The sequence below is a fragment of the Monodelphis domestica genome, chromosome 3 (genome assembly GCF_027887165.1).
Source record: "Monodelphis domestica isolate mMonDom1 chromosome 3, mMonDom1.pri, whole genome shotgun sequence".
In the NCBI taxonomy this organism is placed as follows: Eukaryota; Metazoa; Chordata; class Mammalia; order Didelphimorphia; family Didelphidae; genus Monodelphis; species Monodelphis domestica.
The window spans coordinates 411,255,064-411,279,417 of record NC_077229.1 but is presented as its reverse complement, the minus strand read 5'-3'; positions in this window follow the sequence as shown (position 1 = coordinate 411,279,417).

Here is a 24,354-nt window from a genome sequence, read left to right as displayed (position 1 = left end):
CAGTCCTCAGCCCTCTCATGTTGTAAAACTGGTGTTCCTCCAATATTTCTCTTCTGTTGCCAGTCTGGAAGAAACCAGCACTCCTATTGTGCTGTATTTGGCTTTAGAATACATCATTTGTCAATAAACAGAAGCTGAAACATTAAATAAAATAAAATGATCTTTTAAAATGGACTCTCAGATCCACTCTAACTTGCCTCTCTGTCCTACCTCTGGCACATTTCAGTTAAGGGTATGTTGATTAACTTCTCAGTAACTCTAGGCAACTCTATAAGACTTTTGAAAAAAGGTGACACTCTCCATTGGTAAAATTCTCACTGGAGACTCCAGACACCAATGACATCAGGGGTCCAGTCCAAAAAGTTGATTTTATATTCATAGCCATACTCTTTGTGGTGTCAAAAAAAATGGAAAATGAGGAGGTATCCCTCGATTGGGAAATGGTTGAACAAACTGTGGTATCTGATGTGATGGAATACTATTGTGTTGTAAGGAATGATGAATTGGAGAATTTTCATGTCAACTGGAAGAACCTCCAGGAACTGATGCAAAGTGAAAAGAGAAGAACCAAGAGAATATTGTACATAGAAAGTGAAACATTGTGGAATGATCCAATGTAATAGACTTTTCTACTAGTAGCAGTGCAATGATCCAGGAAAATGTGAGGGACTTATGAGAAAGAAAGCTATCCACATTAACAAAAAGAATTGTGGGAGTAGAAATGCAGGGGGAAAAAAGCCATATAATTTATCACTTGTTTATATGGGTATATGATTTGGGATTTTGAGCTTAAAAGAGTATTCCTTTTGAGAAATGAATAATATGGAAATATAGGTATCAAGTGACAACATTTGTATAACCCAGTGGAATTGCTTGTCAGCTCCAGGAATGGAGAGGGAAGAAGAGCAGGAAAGGAAATGAATCATGCAAACATGGGAAAATATTTTTAAAATAAAATTTTTAAATAAATAAATATTAATAAAATTTAAAAAACCAAAAAGATGATTTTATGTGAAATCATAAATTTCCCTTTTGTACAGTTTCATTTTTTAAGTGTATTTTATACACTTAAAAAAGTGTAACTGAATTTGACAAGTTAAGAAATATCCCATTTATTTCATTTTCTAAACATTCCTCTATAAATATCTGCTAATCCACTAATTACCCTTCCCCCTAACCAAAAGCCCTCCCTTATAACCAATTGTTATAGTCAAGCAAAAATTATCAACCCATTTGGTTATGTCTGATAAAATGTATCTCATTCTACACTACTCACCTATTATCTCCCTGCCAAGTGGCAAAAAGTCTTTACAATCAGCAGCCTTTAGAAGTCATGATTGCACTGATTGGAGTTATAAAGTCTTTCAGGATCATTTTCCTTTCAATTATTGGGGTAATTATATAAATTGTTCTCCTAAGTCTGCCCATTTCACTTTAAATGAGTTCAAACAAATCTTCCCAAGTTTCTCTGGATCTTTCATATTCATCATTTCTTATAGCAAATATTATCCCATTATATTCATGTGACACATTTTACTACATTATTCTCCAATTGATGAGTGTCAATTGTTTTTAAGCCTTCAATATGCTCAAAAGTGCTGCTGGGGTTATTTAGGTAGCTCAGTGAATAGAGGGCTAGGTCAGAAAATGGGAGATTCAGGGTTCAAATCTGGTCTCAGATATTTCCTATGTGACAGTGGGCAAGTCAATTGACGCCCATTGCCTAGCCCTTGCAACTCTTCTGCCTTAGACCCAATTCATAGCATTAATCCTAGATTAGAAAGTAAGGTTGTTGTTGTTTTTTTTAATATTGCTATAAACATTTTTTTGGTAAAAACGAGTCTTTCCTCTCTCTTTGCCTTTGGCTTCATTGCAGCTAGTGTTATTATTGGCTTAAAGGTTATGAACAGTTTACTTCAGCTGTCTCTCACAATTTCAACCTTCATTACAGTCACTTACACATCACTTTTCAGAGGTTGCCAGCCTTTAGCTTGTTGTGTTCTTTCTTTCATACCAATTAGACAGACACTTCCAAAACACATTACTACATGAAATTGTCCATGTGTGAAGAAAGGAATTAGGGTTAATTAATATGTGAAAGCAAAGTTACTTTACAACTAGATGAAACCTCAGTGAAGCCGATAGATGAAAAATGGTACCATTGGGGAAAGCTAGGTGACTGAGTAGACTAGGAGCCAAGCCTAAAGATGGGAGGTCCAGGGTTCAAATATAATCTCAAATATTTCCTATGGGACCCTGGGGAGGTAACTTGACCACCATTCCCTAGCCTTTACAAGTCTTCTGCTCTGAGACCAATATACAGTATTGATTCTAAGATAAAAGGTAACAATTTTTTTTATTGAATTCTTTTTTTTTATTATTTATTATTATAAGAACTCAGAGTTGGCCATGATCTTTATTACTTCTTTTTTTTTTAAATATATTTTATTTGATCATTTCCAAGCATTATTCGTTAAAGATCATTTTCTTTTCCTCCCCCCCACCCCCCATAGCCGACGCGTAAGTCCACTGGGCATTAGATGTTTTCTTGATTTGAACCCATTGCTTTGTTGATAGTATTTGCACTAAAGTGTTCATTTAGAGTCTGTCCTCTGTCATGTCCCCTCAACCTCTGTATTCAGGCAGTTGCTTTTCCTCGGTGTTTCCACTCCCATAGTTTATCCTTTGCTTATGAATGGTGTTTTTTTCTCCTGGATCCCTGCAAGTTGTTCAAGGACATTACACCGCCACTAATGGAGAAGTCCATTACGTTCGATTATACCACAGTGTATTAGTCTCTGTGTACAATGTTCTCCTGGTTCTGCTCCTCTCGCTCTGCATCACTTCCTGGAGGTTGTTCCAGTCTCCATGGAACTTCTCCACTTTATTATTCCTTTTAGCACAATAGTATTCCATCACCAACATATACCACAGTTTGTTCAGCCATTCCCCAATTGATGGGCATCCCCTCATTTTCCAGTTTTGGGCCACCACAAAGAGCGCAGCTATGAATATTTTTGTACAAGTCTTTTTGTCCATTATCTCTTTGGGGTACAGACCCAGCAGTGCTATGGCTGGGTCAAAGGGTAGATATTCTTTTGTCGCCCTTTGGGCATAGTTCCAAATTGCCCTCCAGAATGGTTGGATCAATTCACAACTCCACCAACAATGAATTAGTGCCCCCACTTTGCCACATCCCCTCCAGCATTCATTACTTTCCTTTGCTGTAATGTTAGCCAATCTGCTAGGTGTGAGGTGATACCTCAGAGTTGTTTTGATTTGCATCTCTCTGATTATAAGAGATGTAGAGCACTTCTTCATGTGCTTGTTAATAGTTTTGATTTCTTTATCTGAGAACAAAAGGTAACAATTTTAAAAAATAAAGAAAAATTATGTCATTTGAGGATGAAAATGGCTGGACATTCCAACTATAGAAAATGGCCCTCAAAAAGGATGAGAGGAGGAAGATGAAGAAGAAGAGTAAGAGAAGGAATATAAAGAGGAGATAAAGCATTTCAAATATTTGATTTCAAATATTTCAAGTTCTGCTTGCCATCTGAAAGCAAAATAGGAGCAGCAGGTGTAGGTTTCAGAGTGGTACATTTAATATCAACATAAGGAAAAGCTTTCTAACAATTCAATCTGTCCAAAATTAAAATAAGCTGCTTTGGTGGGCAGTGGACTGCCTTTCACCACAGGTGTTCAAGTAGTGGTGGTTGTCCATTGGTTAAGGATGTAGTCATCAGGATTCCTATTCAGGTACAGTTGGAACTCAATAATTGCTGAGGTCACTTCCAAATCTGAGATTCTGAGACTGTGAAGAAGGCATCTTCAAGGAAGTCTGGATAGAACCAAAGAGCTGTGAGGGTCAAAAATTTAGACTGCTGTCAGGGTCTAGACCTAAGCAAAATTGAGAGGTAGATGATACTTATTTTCACCAAAACCAAACCTCCCCTTTTTCTGTGCTTTTTCCCCTTCTGTAGTGTCTTCAACCTCTGGATAAAAATGGTATCTTGTTCTTGTCCCCCTGACCATCACCCCCTCTCATCTAGTCAGTTTATAGGTATCCAATATAAAGGAGCAATAGCAGGAAAAAATATTACAAAGGGAAACCTAGAAATCATGCACAAGACATCCTAAAAATTAAAAAAAAAACATAGTCTACAAATTACATCTTATATTAGCCAAAATTAGCATCCTGGTAGAATGTGCTGAATCAGTGAAAGCCATATAGGAGCTACTGTCAGGGTCTTCTGGCCCTATAATATATAAATCTTACAAATTCCAGACATCTCCAACAAGTCCAGCAGAACACCAAATGGTGCTCATAATATTGAGATGACATGGATGTTTAATTTTAAAGTTCACCAACAACTTCAAGATGATTTGGATACATTAATGAACTAACCTCAATATGGCACAGATATTGGGTGATATTTTTCCTAAAAAAATACCCTATAAAATGATCTCTAACCCCTGCCCCTGAGGACTTTTTCATCTCCATCTGGGCCCATGCTGCCAAATGCTCCCAACTCTAATCCATGGTTACGTGAATGATAATCTCCACTTCTTTCCCATGCTGCCTGCCTTCCTTCACTCTCCCATCCCCTGTCTCCACACCATCTGCCTCTGTTCCCTTTCTGTCACTTGTCTCTGCTGTATTTTTTAACTCCCATAACCTCTGTGCTAAGTAAAAGTATGATTGCTACCCCCATTTCCCACTGACAGCAAGGACCCAAAGAATCAGGTAGTACTTGCCCCCATTTCATAATTTCATAAATCAGTTACCAATTCAATTTCCCTTTTAGATGCTCAGAAGTTTCCTGCTTTTTATTTTTTCCCTACATAAGCTTATCATAAAAACCTATTTTATTCAAAGCACCTAATATTAGTCCCTTGAACTTCATCCTAGACAATAAAAAATAGAATTAACAAGATAATCATCTAATCAACAAGCATTTAATAAGTACCTACCATATACTAGACAGTGTGACAATGGAGATATAAAGAAAAACTTTCTGTCCTCAAAGAGCTTACAGTCTAATGAGGGATACAAACTCACAACCATTTGTATTTGTAAATATTTCTCTGCTAAAACCCTCCTTGAATGATGCCTCGTTGTGGCCAAGATGTGACCTTGAGATCTCCAGGACTATGTTAGTGGAATGACCACAAGTTCTGCCAGGTCCTAACAAACTAGAAAGACTTTCAGTTGGGTTCAATGATAGATTCTGTGCTTTTTAAAACTTCCAATGACCAGCCAAGCTAAGTTTAGAAATATTCATTAGCAGATTGGCTATAGGATGATGAATTTGTCTGGCTCTAGCAACTCTCAAGGATTACTTATCAAGATGCAGAGAGGTTGCAATCTGCATCAATGTAAGCCCATTGAAATCAAAGATCCTCAAAGTACTATATAGGTTACAAAGAATTTCACATAAATTATCTCAATTGCCTTCAAGCAACCATGTGATGTAAGCAGAACAGATATTATTAAGCTCATTTTATAGAGGAGGTCATTGAGCCCTAGATCAATTTAATGACTTTCTTCTTAAAGTTATATCAATAATAAGAGGCAGAATCAGGACTCAAACATAGCTCTTCTAACATTAACTCCAGTGTGTTTCCACTGTACCTTACTCCACCATCACCGCCCTAGCATTCTAAGATTTATTTCTAACAGTAGAATGAGAGAGGGATGGGGGAACCATCCCAGAGTCCCTGTATTAAAATCTCTTGGACAGCCCCTCTTCTGCCCATGTATAAGGTTAGGCTCAGCTGTAAATTGTTGTTGTCCCCACCACCACCTTTAAAAATTAAATCATGATGCTTCATTTTAAAGCAAACAATACTGTGAAAACCAAATAATGCTAGCTGCTCTTTTGGGTGCCCTTGGATTTTGAAAGAAGGCATCTGAGTGAATTGCTTCTCTCCAAGCCTGAGATCCTATGGCTTATTGGATCCAAAATTGCTGTCTTGAATGGATAGAGTTGGTTTTTTCCTCCATTACAGAAAGAAAGAAAAATGAAAATGGAAAAATAGTCATATAAGCCTGAGTTCAAGTGCATGGCTGAAATGGATCAAGTTGTCTTTTGCCTGTAGAGAAACAACAGGATAAGAAAAAGAAATCTGAAAGAGCCATCACTCTTTTATGCCCAGTTAAGCAACTGGAACTATAAATGCCCCTATGAATCAGCACCAGAAGATAGAAAGTAGAATCTGAGTAGATCACTGTTCAATCTCTGCTAACCCTTGTCTTAGCTGGACCAAGTTTAATCAAGATATTCAGGTGATACCACATTGCAGAAGGGGATGGGAGGAGACAGAAGGGAGGTGTGAGGAGCAACCCTCTTTAATAATTACTTTTACGAGATCCACGGCTTTTAAGTTCTAGAAAAGTTCATCAAACAAGCATTAATTAAGCATATAACACATGTTGAGTATAGTAATAGGAGCTGAAGATAAAGACAAAAAATGAAAAAGTCTTTGCCTCTCAAAGGAGTTCTAAAAACCCATTCTCTTTAAATGTAAATAATGCATGGCAAGAGAATTAAAGGAATCAAGGAAAAGGCCTAGCAAAAGGAAGTAAGCTAAGAGTAGGTAAAAGGCTACAGTCCTCATACCCTTGAGATGTTACTTAGGACCAGGATTAAACCATCAAAAACCTTTATAACTTATAAATGTCCTGCTTCTGTATTTGGATTATAGTCCTGGCCCCTTGAATGATTCTGCTAGAGCTCTTAGTTATAAATCATCCACTTTAAAAGTCTGAGTGTGCTGCTGAAAAAACAGGGAAAGTAAAAGCAAGGAGAAAAAATTTCAGTCTTTTATGACAGGGGTGCTGGACTTCTATTTATTAAGAAAACCATGAAAACCAGGGGAATTAAATAGCTTTTACAATCCATGTTCTCTCCCTCCTTCTTTCAAGTCTCTACTCCCCAAGATAGCAGGTAATATGATATAGGTTATACATGTGCTATCACATAATATATATTTCCATGTTCATAATGTTGTGGAAGAAGGAAATGCTATGAATACAGGAAAAAGCCTCATGAAAGGAGATAAAATGAAAAATGGTATGTATGTTTCAATCTCTATTCAGATTCAATCAGTTCCTTCTAGGGTGGCAGATTCATCATGAGAGCCTCTTGGAGATGTCTTGGATGTTTGCATTGCTGATAATAGTTGCCATTCATAGTTGATTATTGTACATTATTAGGGTTGTTTTTTTAAAAAGTGCAGCTCCAGCTTTAAAATTCTGTAAAAAAATGTGTACTGTTATTATGGTACAGGAGTATAAAACAAACCTGCAACAAGTACACTAATCTATTCAAAACTACTCACTAACCAGCTGCAGTTGCAGCAGGCATATATATTTTCATGGAGCATTCCACTGGTCAAATGTCACCAAAACAATTTCCAAGCCAGCCTGCCCTCATTAGTTTCTGGAGATCTTGATTACAAATTTATAAGAAACATGTCCCAGACAGCAAGAGAGATTCAGAGACAGCCATCCTGTTGGTCACTGGCATATCCCACTGGGAACATTAGAAACCTTGTCCATCAACCAAAATAAACAGCTCCTCTCATGAACAGAGCCAATGAATACCCAATAAATCATAGCTGTCAAAAATCTTGGTAGCATTGCTGAAGACAGAAATCAATCCAAAACTCATTAGTTTCCCTGACATGTGCTTAATCTCGTATTGTTTAATATTGGCCAGGGCATCTCAGCTAGAATAGAACCCTGAAAATGATCAGGAAGGTTCTCTATGAGGAAAACTTTTCAATGATTACAGCTTAATCTTGCCTTCAGCCCATCCATATTTCTTTTGTGCTAAAATAATGCACAGGTTTGAATCATTTGGTGCTGGATAGAACTAGCTCCACAGATGTGATGGCCTTGCAATTCTGACAACACCAAATCTCTGAAGTCTTCAGACATTTCAGCTTGAAATAAGTCTTGAAGTGAGTTTTCTCAGTATTATAGAATCAACATATTAGCTGCACCCATGGTCAACAACACAAGGCAGAAATGAGGTTAACTGTCTAGAAACAACACCCCTTGCTACATAGACTCCTCCTGCTGACCTTTAATAAAGGCTCTTTGTCTTCAATACTCCCTTTGACATTTATTTTAATCAGCTTTTACCGTTACTGAAATGTTCCAGTATCTGTGTGTCTATGCCCTTGTCTGCTTGTGTGTGTGTGTGTGTGTGTGTGTGTGTGTGTGTGTGTGTATTCATATAGTGTAGGGAAAGCTCTGTGATTTGCCTCAGGTTCCATGCTCTCCAAGGACTGACCCTCAGAAACCATCTGATTACCATCTCATGCTGATGATTCTCAGGTCTACCTTTCCTGCCCCAATCTCTCTACTGATATCCAACCTTGTATATCCAACTAGATTTATGACATCTCAGACTGGATGCCCAATAGAGAAGCTTAAATTCACTATTTCCAGAGCAGAATTCATTCTCTTTCTTTCTAAACTTTCTCTACCTCCTAATACTTTCCCTATTTCTGGAAAGGCCAACTCAATTCTTTAGCCCTTAAGGCCCCTAAAAGTCATCTGAATTTCTCTGAATTTCTCTCTCTCTCTCTCTCTCTCTCTCTCTCTCTCTCTCTCTCTCTCTCTCTCTCTCTCTCTCTCTCTCTCTCTCTCTCTCTCTCTGTTTCTCTGTCTCTGTCTCTGTCTCTCTCTCTCTCTCTCTCTCTCTCTCTCTCTCTCTCTCTCTCTCTCTCTCTGTCTGTCTGTCTCTATCTATCTATCTATCTATCTCTCTTTCAGCCCCTATTTCTAAACAATTGCCAAGATCTGCCAATTTCACCTTAGAATATCTCTTCAATAAGCCTCCTTCTCTCCTCTGACATTGCCACAACTGTAAATCAAAACATCATCATCTCACACTGAATTATTGCAAAAGTCTGTTGGTGGGTCTTTCTGCCTTAAATCTTTCCCCACTTTGATCCATTTTGCTTCTAAAGAGATTATCCTAAAACATAAGTCCAATTGTGATATTTTGCATTCAAAGCCCTAATAACCTAGCTCCTTGCTACCTTCCTGGTCTTCTTAAACCTTACTCTCCAACACATACATTTTGATGCAATGACGTGTCCTACTAGATGTTCCACAAACAAAACACTCCATCTCTCATCTCTGGGAATTTTCTATGGCTCAACCCCATGACTGAAACATTTCTCCTCCTCCTTCACTTTAACTACTAAACTCCCCAGTCTCCTTTCAACTCCCAACTAAGAATCCACTTTCTATAGAAAATCTTTCCCAATTCCTCTCATTAGTATCTTTAATTACTTCCTATTTATCTTGTATCTAGCTTACTTTGTAAAGATATGTTAGTATTTCCCCCATTAGATTGTAAGATCCTCTTTTTGTATCTTCAGCACTTAGTACAATGCCTAAAATATAGTTGGTGCTTCAAAATATTAATTGATTGATTGATTTTATATACAAGCAGTCTGGCCTAGAAATGTGAGATGTTCAAAGTCATACAGAGGGCAGAGGCAAGATCTGAACCCTGTTCCTACAGCATTCTTTTCACTCTACCATACTGTAAACTGCTTAGCTGAGTGTTCACATCTCTTGGCAATATAGCCCCTTAACTCTCCAACCTCACCTCCTATTATTCCTCAACACAAACGGGGCTCCAGACAGTCCAAATTACTTACCTGGACAAAAAATTGCACTGTCATCTCCAAATCTTGCTTTGTGCTATTCTGTAAGCCTAAGAATATTCTCTCCCTTATTCACCACCTATCCAACTTTTTCCTATTCTTTAAGTATCATCTTTATCCTGATTTATCTATTCATTTTAGGTTTTGTCTGCTCAAGTAGACTGCAAATCCATTGAAGGAAAGCATGGTGTCTTAAACTTTTTTTGTATCCCTCATGGATCTTATAACAGTGCCTTGTCACATATTAGGTGATCACTAAACATTTGCTAGTTGGCACTGGAGGCAACAAAATCTAAAACCTCAAATAAGTTTTATTTAGTATTACTAAGTCCAGTTTTGCCTCATTAAAGACTCAATATTCAAAATAAGGGAAAAAAATTTGTACCAACATCTTAGATATAATGGTATAATTTTATCTTGGGTTATGCATCTTTAAATAAGCAACTTGACTAGTTAGTCCAGATGTTGTTTTATTTTTAAGCTAATTTTATACATGTCCTTCAAAAAGAAAACCTGTTTTCTAGTCATAATTTTTTGGACTGGTTAATTCAAACCCTTACCAAGATCATAACCAACAAGTTGTTTGACTTGCATATGTTTTACAGTTCAGTCAACACAGTACGTAATTCTCAGATGACATGAATTTCTGCAAAGAGATAGATATACCAAGAAAATTAACCAATAGAATTTGAATAGTTTCAGTGGATTATTATTGACAAAATGATTGGATTGAGGTTAGGTAAACCACTCCAGGTATTTGACAGCCAAGCATTTATAGAAAATCAAAGCCTGATACCAATGAAGCATTACAACACTAAGTATGTTAATACCAAATGACACTTGTAAGAACTTAATAATTATGTCTCTTTCTCTAATGTCTAGCATAGTACCTTGTACATTAGTAGAGAGCAATGTATTATGTATTTTAAAGAATACACTAATCTACATTAGGAGGTTAAGAACTTTTCAGAAAGTTGCTAACTAGGTAGCACAATGGATAGAGCACAGGGACTAAAGTCAGGAAGATTCATTTTCCTGAGTTCAAGTGTTATCTCAGACAATTATTAACTGTGTGACCATGGGCAAGTCACTTAACTCTGCCTCATTTCTTAATTTGTAAAATGACTCCAGTATCTTTGTCAAGAAAACTCCAAATTAGATGCCCTTCAATTGGGGAATGACCGAACAAATTGTGATATTTGTTGGTGATGAAATACTATTGTGCTCAAATTAAACAATGAACTGGAAGTCTCCAAGGCGGAGTCAAGATGGCAGCAAAGAGGCAGCAAACATTTAGACCTCTGAAATTCCTTCCTTACCAATTGCAAACTAAATGCTCCTAGAGGACTGAAAATCAAACCTAACAACAAGACAGAGCCAAGAAACTCTCCTGCTGGACTCAACGTAAAAGGTACACCTCCAAAAGCCAGAATTCAAGAACACTCCAGTTTAAGGGGAAGGAAGGAGGGTCCCAGGACCCCACCCCCACCTAGAGCTCTGAGTAAGCAGGAACCTCTGGGAGGGCAAAGGTGCTGGTCTGGAGGAATTACTTTGCAGGCAAAGCTATGCCACGCTCAGAGCATCGAACACAGGCAGAGGGGAAGGAGTTGGAGAAGAAGCACAGAGCAGGCAGCCTAGTTGCAGCAGCAGAGACACTTCATATTGCCCCCCCCTTCCCAAGGTTTGGCCTCAGGGCACATCCAGCTCTGCAACTCAGCTGGGCTTAATCTCATCAAAGTCTTCAGAGGATAGGGAAGCTCAAGCTCCAACACCCCTCCCCCATAGAACTACTCTGAAAGATTTGCTGAAGAAGCTCTAAGGATAAAGGCTGACAGAAAAGCCCCAAACCAGAGATCCAACACAAAATGAGAGGAGCAAAATCACAAGCAACTACAGGAAGTAAAGAAGGGGTAAATATAAGGAAACAACAGAAAAAGAAAAAAGAAATTACAATTGACAGCTTCTATCCAGGCAAGGAACAAAGAGCAAATGGAACAGAGAAGAATGAAGGAACACCAAGCAAAAAAAAAAAAAAACAGAAGCTGTAGCGAATTGGATACAGGCTTTGGAAGAAATCAAAATACAATTCAAAACACAATTAAGAGAGGCTGAAGACAACTGGGAAAAGAATTTAAAAAGCAAGATAAGTCATCTGGAAACAGAAAACAATATTCATAACAAAAACCTCTGACAAAGGTCTAATTACTCAAATTTATAAAGAGCTAAATCAACTATACCAAAAATCAAGCCATTCTCCAAATGATAAATGGGCAAGGGACATGAATAGGCAATTTTCAGTTAAAGAAACCAAAACTATTAATAAGCACATGAAAAAGTGTTTTAAATCTCTTATAATCAGAGGGATGCAAATCAAAAAAACTCTGAGATATCACCTCACACCTAGCACATTGGCTAACATGACAGCAAAGGAAAGTGATGAATGCTTCAGGGGATATGGCAAAGTCGGGACATTAATGCATTGCTGGTGGAGTTGTAAATTGATCCAACCATTCTGCAGGGCAATTTGGAACTATGCTCAAAGGGTGCTAAAGACTGCCTGCCCTTTGATCCAGCCATTGCACTGCTGGGTTTGTACCCCAAAGAGATAATAAGGAAAAAGACCCATACAAGTATATTCATAGCTGCTCTATTTGTAGTGGCAAAAAATTGGAAAATGAAGGAATGCCCCTCAATTAGGGAATGGATGAACAAATTGTGGTATATGTTGGTGATGGAATATTGTTGTGCTCAAAGGAATAATAAAGTGACGGAATTCCATGGGAACTGGAATAACCTCCAGAAATTGATGAAGAGTGAGAGGAGCAGAACCAGGAGAACATTGTATACAGAGACTGATATACTGTGGTACAATTGAATGTAATGGACTTCTCCATTAGTGGTAAGTGTGATCCTTAACATCTTGGAAGAATCTATGAGAAAAAACATTATCCACATTCAGAGGAAAAACTGTGGAAGTAGAAACACAGAAAAAAAACAACTGCTTGAATACATTGGTCAAGGGTATATGGCTGGGGATGTAGACTCTAAATGAACATCCTAATGTAAACATCAACAACATGGAAATAGGTTCTGATCAGGGACACATGTAATACCCAATGAAATTGCACATTGGCTACAGGAAGGGGTGGTGAGGGGAATAACCAAGGAATAATGTTCTAAATTGACTAAATAATTTAATTTAAAAAAAAAAAAAAGAAACAATGAACTCTAGGAATTCCTGTAAACTGGAATGATCTCCAGGGATTGATGCAGAGTGAAAGGAACAGAACCAAGAGAACATTATACACAGAGACTGACACACTGGTACAGTCAAATGTAATGGATGTCTCTACTAGCAGCAATGTAATGACCCAGGACAAATCTGAGGGACTAATGAAAAAGAACACCATCCACATTCAGAGAAAGAACTGTGGGAGTAGAAACACAGAAGAAAAACATTTGCTTGGTAACGTGGTGGGGGACATGACTTAGGGACATAGACTCTAAACAATCACTCTGTTGCAAATAACAATAATAGGAAAATAAGTCTTGATCAATGATATATGTAAAACCCAATGGAATTGCTTGTTGGCTACCGGAAGGAGGAGGGAAGAGGCGAGGGAAAGAACATGAATCATGTAACCGTGGAAAAAATAGTCTAAATTGATTTAATTAATTAATTAATTTTTTAAAAAAATAAAGAAAACCCCAAATGGGATAATGAAGTGTTGGACACAAGTAAACAACAACACAATCTTTTTTGTTTATATCCTGGGGAGTAGCGGTGTGAGAAAATGAGCAAAGTCTGAGTCAGAGTAATCAAGAGGTACCAAATACAGATTTAATCAGGTCAACAATTTTTTTTTCTAAAATACAAATAAGTTCAGGAAGTGAAGCCTCATTCACACCTTATTATGAATCACTTAAATCATAATAACATTAATAATTAAAATTATTTCCACAGAGACTAGCTGGAATCAACCTTAAAGTAATAAGACTTTTATTAAGAAGTACAATATATGAAAAACAATTTAGGTGGAAATTAGAGGGGGGCAGTACTTCATATAACCAGATTGAAACATGAAACCTTTGTTTATCTAAAGTGCCAGAGAGAATAAACACTATGAAATGGTAGAGGAATGAAGACAGAAAGTGGGAGGCCACCAAAGAAACTTAGAATCATAGCATTCTTAGTTAAAGGGATTTTAAATGGCAGTAATACAAGCCTACAAGGTATGTAAGAATCCTTCCTTGAAAGGTAGCCATCGATGCTTGTGACCACTTCCAGGGTTTGGCCATTCCCAATACTGACTTTTGAGTCTAACAGAATATATCTAATCCCTCTTCCATCAGATGTTCCGAGGTCTTCTCTTTCCTAGGCACAATATTTCAAAATTCCTTCAGTTGGTTATGTCAAGGACTCAAGGCATTTTTGTTTCAAGGCATTGTTTTTGTTTCCCTCCTCTGCATCCCCTCCAACATTAATCTTCCTCTTAAACTTTGGGATCTTAGCTGAACATAATTCCTTAGATGTGTTCTGATCAGAGCAAAATATAGTAGGACTATCACACCTCTAATTCCAAAAGCTGTTTCTCAATTCATTCCATGAAATATTTTCCTAGACCCTTCACCTTCCTAGTGTTTTTTCTTTATATATGAAGCAGTTTGTAACCTCTTAAAAATATGGTGCCTAGGAATAAGGAAAATGTTACAGATGCGGTCTCCAGACAGTAGCTCTCATTAAATCACAAAACAGAGTCCTGAAGCATTTTTTCCCTAAACAGATAATTAAGGCTTCATCCATTATAACATACTACCATCTTTTTAAAAGAGGATTCATTTCTTTTGTCTTCACATGTTAGTCCTAAATCATCCACTGGGATAAATGTAAACAGGCAAATGAACAAGTTAAAACAAATGGCTAAACTGCTTCAAATGGATTTTCCTTATTTCCATTTGAATTCATTATTCTGGGAGTTGTAATTTCTGATCAGTGATAAGAATTAATTCTCCCATTTCTTGCTACAAAAATGGGGACACATTTGAAATAATAAGGCCCTTTGCTGACAGCTTTTCTTTTCAGTGCCTTTCCTTTTCAAAGTATTTTTAAACATTGACTAATTAATTATTTTACTTAATTAGGGATCAGTTTGTCCCTGAAGGAAACAATAGTAAATTAAAAGACATATTTCCTAGATTAAAAGTTTCCTAGAACTGAAAATTGCACCACTCCTTTATAATGATTTCTGCTGATATTTCATTCATGGTTCTTTATTATACTTATTTGTTTAAGAGCCTTGAAGTGGCTACATCAACATTTTTTTTCTTGCAAATTCCATTAAATTTCTAAATAGATATTCATTTCAAGATCTCCATTCATAATGTACAGAGCAGAGGAAGGAACTTTTTTCCAGAAGATGAGGTAATTCTTTTATATTCTCTTTCCCCCATGTTATAATCATTCCTCATTATGTGCTCTTGATCCAATATAATTATTTATTATATACCTATCATTTTCAGAGCTTTGTTTTATGTCCTAGTTAAAAAAAGTCTTTCATCACTGGGGCATGCAAAAAATATGAGGAAGCTAATCAGCTTAATGACAATGTTACAAAAAGATCAAAGAAAAACACCTGGAAATAAGCATTTAATTTTCACTCCCAAAATGGAAAACAAGAGGTATGAGAAGAAATACCTAGACCCTCTGAGATTTTAGAGAGTATCAAGAATTCATTGGAAGGATCTTAATAGTTAAAATATAATCTTTGTCCTCATGAAACTTATAGTCTAGTGGAGAGGGATAGATGAAAAGATAAAACACAATTAATATCATAATATAATAATGATCCCCTTACTCATGTCACTGTCCTCCTGCTCTTGGAATCCATTCCTCTACTTCTTTGCGTATACATATCTAACCCATTCTTCAAGGTCCAACTTAAGTTCTACCACCTCTAGGAAATTTCCTCTAGATCAGCTTCTACTAATATCTTTCTGTACCCAAGCTTGCTTTTAGTGATTCTCTTTGTACATGATATATCAGCCCTTTTTCTCCTTTGTAAGTTGATGATCCAGATAACCAAATTACAGGAGTATTTTTTGAGTCTCTCTTCATCTCTTCTTACATTGTTGCTCTCTTTTATTTAAGTTGAATTTTTTTTTTACATTTCAAACATGTACAGATTATTCTCTTAGTGAAAACATGTTTCTTGAACAAAGTTAAACAGTTACATAAAACTAATGATACAATGATCTCATCTGATCAACACTTCACATGCACACTATCTCTTTTTGGTGATTTCATTGGTTCCCATGGATTCATCTATGATCTCTATGGACATGACATTCCAACTTATAATTTAAAAGCCTGTATTTCCTTAGACATCCAATCCCACATCTGCTTGATATCTCTATCTGGATGTAACACAAGCATCTCAAACTCAAAACCAATCTCTTTATCTTCTCCCTCCAAAAAATTCACTCTTCCTCCTAATGTCCTTATTTATGAGAGCACTGCTATTCTTCTAGTTAACCAGGCTCACAAACTAGGTCTCATTTTCAACTCCTTAACCTTATCCAATACACTCCAAGTTGTGTAATTTCCTTTCTTCAGTATCTTACACAATCAAACTCTTTCCTCTAACGACATCATAATCACCCTGGAAGAAGTCTTCATTATTTTTCATCAGAACTAATTCAGAATATCAAATACTCTGAGGTAATACTTCCAAGCAGCTAATTTAAATTAAAATGTAATTAAGAAATGTTTAACAAAATTAATGAAAAGAGAATTTAACTTAATATTTATAAGTTGTTTTCTAAGTCAATTTGTGAATGTATCCTTATTTAATGCTTAGTGTCCCTTAGACCTCCATTACTATTTGAGTTTGATACCACTGTCCTAATTGCTCTCACCAGTCACTATTTTATCCAATCCACCTTTCATGCAGTTGTCAAATTGATATTCTTAAAATGAAACCTACAGAGTCTGACTCTAGCATATCACCAAAATTTTTACAACTTGTTCTTAAAAAGAAAAAAATCTGATGTTCATTTATGTTAAGATACAAAGTACTAATAATACCTTAATGTATGGCCCATTATGGTGCATAGAGAATATTATTTGGCGTCAAACAAGAGAATAAAGGTTAAATTTAGAATTTGATACATAATAAGAGACTTCTAGAAGCAGAGATAAGATGGAGGAGTAGAGAAGACACTCAGCAGAGCTCTCTCAACATTCCCCTTCAAAAACTTCAAAATAACACTTTAAATCAAATTTTGCAGAGCTGACAAAAGATATTCATTCAGTCCAAGACAAATTAGGAGGTTAAAAAGAGATCTGTGACAGAGGGATGGATGCTGTGCCAGAGTCATGTGAATGAAACACTAGAGGTAGGATTAAGTAGTGGTGACGGAAGTAGCAGCAGCCTTGGCAACTCTCAAGCTAAAAGCAATTGGTCAAAATGAGGTAGAGCAATGGACACAGGACCAGACTCTGTTTAGCAATGTTATTGCCTATAACCACTTGTGGATCATAGTTCAAAAGTAGAGAAAAACATTTTTAATCAAAAGGGAGCAGCATCACTCTTGGACACAATGTAACAGGAACCCTTGTATCTCTTCTGATCCAAAAAGCTTAGAGAAAGATGAATTGTAATGCCAAAAGACCAGGTACTTTCCTAGTAAGGACCAAAGTGCAAATCAAGAGAATGGTGATCACACCTCTCTCTAGATTATAACACCTTGGAATCAGTGAAAATTTCAAAACTTCTCAAACTATCTCTGAAAGCAGCAGTGCTAAAAATCCTATAGCTTGAGACAATGACCTTACACACACACAAATACACACACACACACCAGAAACAAAACCCAATTTTAATTTAAAGTTCAAAATCAAGAAATCAAATGGAAAAATGAACACGCAAGTCAAAATATATACAAGCAAAGCCTCAAAGAAAATATGAATTGCACACAAGTGAAATAAGAATTCCTGCAAACTAAAAAATTATTTTCAGAATCAGTGGTAACGGAAAAAAATTGTTAAATGATTTAAAACAAAGAAAGGAAATGATGGGAAAACAGTTAACAGAAAAACAGAACTGGACAAATGAGAAAAAAGTACTAAACTTTATTGATGGAAATAATGTCTTAAATAGCAGAATTATTGGACTAAGAGATAGCTAGGTGATTCAGTGGATGGAACACCAGGCCTGGAGACAGACAAGAAATCCTGGATTCAAATTTAAATTTGGCTTCAGGTGCTTCCTAGCTGTGTGATCCTGAGAAAATCACCTCTCCCCAATTGCCAAGCCCTTACTAGTCTGCTGCCTTAGAATTAATATTTAATATCAAATCTAAGATAAAAGATAAGAGTTTAGAAAAATTCCTGGACTTCCTAAAAGGTAAAAAAAAAAGCCTAAACACCATATTTCAAGAAATTATCAAGTAAAATTGTTCCAATTTGGAACTATGCCAAAGGGCTATAAAACTATGCATATTTTCTGACCTAGCCATACAACCACTAGTTCCCAGAGATAAAAGAAGGGCCTATATGCTTCAACATATTTATAGTTACATTTTTTGAAGCAGTAATTATTAGAAATTAAGGGGATGCCTATAATTGTGGAATAGCTAAACAAGTTGTGATATATGATTCCAATAGAATTATTATTATTATTATAGGAAATGATGAGCAAGACATTTCCAAAAAAATCTGGGAAAACTTATATGAATTGATAGAAGGCAAAATAAGCAAAACTAGAACATTGTACACAGCAATAAGAATGATTTTAATGATGAATCTTGAAAGACTTAGCTTTTCTGATCAAGATTGTGATCCAAGACAATTCCAAAGGACTGTGGAAGAGAAAGAGATTGGAAAAGCATGCAGCAAGACAGGAAACAGCTGATTGAAGACATGTCAGTCAAACGAGTATATTCGGATTTGGAATGTTACTGGGAAAGGCAGTTGAAAGCCAGACCAACTGGAGGTGTACCTTGTTGCCTTGAAAGAGGGAAGAAAGCTGGTTTTCCTCTCTTGGACTTTGGAGACTCGAGCTGAAGGAAGTTTGGTGACTTTGAAGGCATGAGAAGGAAGGACAAAAGTCCAGCTATCTCTCTGACTTGATCTGTTGATGATAGTGACTAAACTTCCAGACTTAGCCATTTTTCTCAATTGAACTATATTCCAACATCCTCCAACCTAAGACTCTTTGTAGTATTAGGGAAATACTTAACCCTCTTACATCCATTCCTTATCCCTTCCTGTCTTCCCCAAATAAACCCCTTACTTAAGATAGAGAAGAGAAAAAGTATTTTCATTTGAAACATCATAAACTCAACCCTTAATTGATTTAGAGAAATCAGAAGGAGAAAAGGGGGGAGGCAAGAGGGAGGAAAGAAGATACAGAGGGAGGAGGGAAAGATCGAAGAAAGAAGATAACTGCCTGATTTTTAGTTATCAATTACCAATCAATATAATCCCATATTATTATTTATTACAATTTAGCACCCAGACTGACTGAACTTCACAATTCCTAAAAGCAAAGTTGTTCAAACAAGTTATCTGTGGGGTAGTTATCAATTACGAATCAATATAATCCCATATTATTATTTATTACAGGACCTATAATGAAAACATGCTATTGACCTCAGAGATAGAACTGATGAAATCTGAGTGCAGATGAGAACATTTTTTCTTGTTTATTTTTTGTCTGTATTTTCTTTTGTAATGTTACTAATATGCAAATATGCTCTACATGACAGCACGTATATAATTGATAGCAAATTGCTTGCCTTCTCAAGGAGGGTAGATGGGAAGGATAAAGGGAAGGAATTTGGAACTAAAAATTTTTTAAATTGTTTATTAAAATTATTTTACATGTAATTGGGAAGTAATGAAATAAGTTAAAATATATTTTTAAATAAAAAAAGATAATGACTTCATTTATCATTACTAATGAATAGTAACCAATATATACATGGCCACCTTAAAGGAGAAAAAATTAAAATATTTCTGTGAGACCTTAAGACAATATTAACTTCATTTTTATGCAGCTTGTGGATAAGGTTAGCCCTCATATGGGAAAAAGGAAAAGAAAGGAAAAGTTCTTAAATGAAATCAATAAAGCAATTTACAAACATAATAAATACCTAATATATGACATGCACTGGGCTAGATATTAAGGATACAAAAACAAAACAGTTCCTGCCCTCACAGAGTTTGCATCTAGAGGGGGAAAAGACAGGAAGATGGAAAAAAAAACACATTGTAAAATATAGAATGATTGGTGCTTTCCTCCTTCTTTTCCATACGCTTTTCCCCTATTCTTCTAACTTTTAACTCTTCTTTCTATTTTTTCTTTCCTCCTCTTCTACTTTCATTATGAAAGTTTAGGATTCAACCTGATGGGGGAGCCTGGAATGGGTTACAAAATGCAAAAAAACAAACAAACAAACAAAAAATCTGGTGAGTTTTGATATGTATGAATAGGAAGTATGATAAGATACCAAAAAAAAAAAAGGTAGGGGGAAAATCTGCAGTGGGTGTTAAAGTTATACTGACCCTGATATTCTGTCTTGAATAGACCAGGATCAGAGTAGGTGTAGCTTTATAGGTAGTAACCAGTTTCCTCCATGCTTCCTTGGATTTTGATATATTTCCCTATGTCCAGTATGCACACTTGGCAGTATCCCTAATCAAAGTATTTTGGGATCCATTAAGCAGGTCCACATGCTGAACACGAAACAATACATATCTGGAATCCTTGAACATTAATTTTAGTTTTTTTAAAGACTTGGCTTTGAAATGAACTGGAGGTTCTTAGGAATGTTACTTTCCATGATGGGTTAAATGATAAGAGAAATGAATAAGTATTTGTTGATGGATTGATTGATTGATAATGTATGAATGAGGATTTTGACAAGACTTAGAAAGAACAGAACCATATCCATTACAAACATTAAGTTCAAATTTACCATTAGAAGAAGTATAAGCAAAATGTAAAACTATAAAGGAAAGACAAAAGAAAAATATAACTTTTTATTATTTTAGTGTCTCAATGTCATTTTGGTAGTGGGTACTCTTCCACCAACAAAGTCTGTATATAGTACCATCTGTATTTTAGCATATAGGCCCCTCAACATTCCCAAGCATAACCCAAATCAGATTAAAATGTAATTGGGAAATACTTAGCAAAACAGATTAAAAATACAAATAAACATAGATTATATTAATTATATATAGATTAATAGTCCAGGTTTCTATTTGAGGAGTTGTTCTTCATGAGTTGTTATAGATAAAAATTCCATCACCATGACATTATAATACTTTGATGACCCTCCCTCAAATGAATTTGAACTGGTCAATAACCAGACCCAAATAGAGCATTTACAGCATGTGAGGAACTACTATATAACTCTTAGGAACTCTGGGTCACATCCCAGTCACAACAAAGCATATGAAGAGGACTTCAGTGGAGAAAACAGATACTAGCCTTTGAAGGTGATCATTGGATCATCTATTTAGAGCTAGAAGGGATATTTGAATTCGTCCACTCCAACTTTCTCATTCATAGAAGAGAAAATATTGAGAGGTAGAGGGATTAAGAGACTCGACTAATGGCACACAGATGGTAAGTAGAACATCCAGGATTTCAAATTGGCAGGAGGCTTCCAACTACCACCACCAAGATTCTGCAAATCTTCACTATAACCAAGTGAGATATTACATCTAACCCTCTATTTTAGACTTTAAAGGACTATATAAATTTCAATTCCTTTTTTAATTATTGTTTTAACCAATTTAATGAATATTAGAAAAGTGATGTTCTTGTCTCTTCTTTCAGAATAGTAGAAAATGCTTCAGTGTTTCTTTCTTACTATTGCTTCCCATTTCCTCCTATTTTTTCCTCCTCCTATTATCCTATTTTCTTCTCTCCTACTCTCCCATCTCTAACTCCTCTCCTTCTTCCCATAGTTATATATATGAGAAAGGCTAGATTTAAGGAAAGTTTTCCATGTGGGTGTTGAGCCTATCCATTTTGGTGCTGATCCTTGGACATCAGACATGACTTCTTCCTGGGATCATGCCCAAATCCTTTCTAGCATGGTAGAACTTGCTTTTCAATGGATTTGCACCTCCAAATATGCCATGCCCCTCTCCTCCAAGAATCTATAGTCTCCAGATTGCAGTCTGTGTAATAAATGACCTCTGACATCCCCTCTAATTCTCCTATCCACTGGTTTTATAGCTGTGTGCCATTGTCCTCCCTTCATTCTTTTCAAACTTCTTTGAGTATTCTTTTTCTTAATCTTATATGGCTCCTTTTTCTTCCCCCGAAATGTATCTCCCATTAGATGCAAAGTAATGGGGGGGGGGTGATAAAGGTGAATAAGATTGTGAATCTTTTTTTTTTCACATACATTTCTCTAAAGTTAGACAGGCTAATCTAATAAATATCAATAATCCTTTTAGTCAACCTTTTTCCACTTTTGTAGAAATTTCTAGAGTTTATGGGTCATAGCCATCTAAAATTCATGCATGTATTTGTGTGATAGAGATAAATAAATGGATAGACAGAGAGATAGAAAGAAAGAAACAAACAATTTAAACATTTAAGAGGGACCCCCTTCAAAGGTGGACAGTTATACTAATGAAAAATACCTTTGTGAGAAGCTGTAAAAGGAGAGAAATATAGGGTAAAGATGACTGAGGTGAACAATGTCTCAGTATCTAATTTGCATATGATTGACATGAGAACTTTGAAGTTAATAACTAGGAAATTAGTTCCCATAATTCTGGTAACTGTGGGATGAGTTCTGGTATTGATGATGGAATGGAAATTTGGATTTATCATCACAAAAAAGAGGCAAGCCATCTCACTGAAGGGGTTTTACTTTGGCCAGTTAAAATAAGCAGGAGAGATCTCAAGTCAAAATGTTCAATGTAAAAACATTTTAGCCCACAAGGGTTATATGTTCAGTCCCAAAGTGGTAACGGGAGAGGAAGTTTCAAGGAGGAGGAGTGAAAAAGAAGTGGAAATGTGCATACAATAATTCTTTTGGTAATAGCCACTGTCCACATTCAAACTGTGTTTCAGAACAGCATGACAATGCCAGTAAAATGTATGCAACTCAGCTCAAACATATACACATATACATATTATCATATCTTAAACCTTAATGCAAAATTGGGAAAGAATCAGACCATTTCCTAGAATTACAGAATCCTCAAACACAAGAGGGAAAAGGTCCCAAGAGCTCACCAAGTCCAAATCTTATTAGACAGACGAGTTTCCAGCATGATTATTGTCCTCCTGAACATTTTGTTTCTTAATCATCTTTAGGCGTAACAACAACTAAACATATGGGGTGGTTTGACTTTTTCACATTTCGTTAAACAAATTGCCTGGCTAGGTTTTTCCTACTGAAGTACAGCTGCTATGCTAATACCAAAAATATTAAACATTAATAAGGAACTTGCTTGAAAAAAAATAACTGTTTCTGTTGTGATTCTCATCTCAGGTTTATTTTTAATAGAATCCCAGGAAACATTTCTCTCTCTACCTTCAAGAGTCCGAGACAATGAAGCAAATATAATGTCACCAGCACACAACATATTTTTTTTTTCAGCTGGTCTTCATTTTGCTCTGGGTTCTGAGAGCAGAAGCCCAGAAGCTTTTGGCAAGTAAGCTGGGAATATTACCTTATGGACAAGTTTTAATGGCATCTCTTCCTTCTTCTTTGGTCATTGCAGCAGGAAATGCCTTTGACTGTGGCTTGAGTACATTACAGATTTGGTTTGATGGGTTGCCAGCCTCTTCAGTTTATAATGCAATATCCCCTGGCTTTATTTTGTAATGTGTCTTTTGTAGTATATACTCAACATCTTTAGGTGCTTTACCAAGTTAAATAATACACTTGGAGAGCTAAATAGGAGCAAAGGGAGAAGAAAAATAAGTTGATAATAGGGAAGAGAGTATATTTTCCAGGAATATTTTTTAAAAAATAGATGCTAATGGGCTGCCTGGATGACCCCAAGAAAAATTGTGAAGGAGGTTAAGTTTAAATTTGAGTCCTAGTCTAACCCATCTCCTTCATTTTTACAAGAACACAGGATGAATCGGTGAAGTGGATTTATGTAAGGCAGAGTTTCACTAAGTCATTAGCCTCCCTCTCTCTTCAGAGTCATTGAAATTCAGTGGCAAGACAAAAATCAGGATGACTGGCAAAGGGCTGGGATACAACAGATGAATTTAGTGTCTTCCATGTCTCACCAACCACTAACTGCTTCCTAGCACCTGTGTGACTGAAACACATTTTTCTCATCTTCCAATTCTCCCCTAAGAAGTCTTTTTTTTAAAACATTTGCCTTCTGTCTTAAAATCAATGCTATGTATTGGTTCCAAAGTAGAAGGGTGGTAAGGACTAGGCATCAGCAGGTGACTTGTCCAGGGTCACACAGCCCTGGAAATTCTTTGTGTAGACATCTCCCCAACCCACAAAGGAGTCTGAGACCTTTCAGTTACTTTAACCTGGCTTAGCCCATCTGCAGATGGTTTTACTGAGGTGGGAATCTGTTGTACATTCTATATAGCTTTTTGAAGCCACAGATAAAAAGGTTGGGTAAAAGATAGATTACAAAGGTGAATGAGCAGC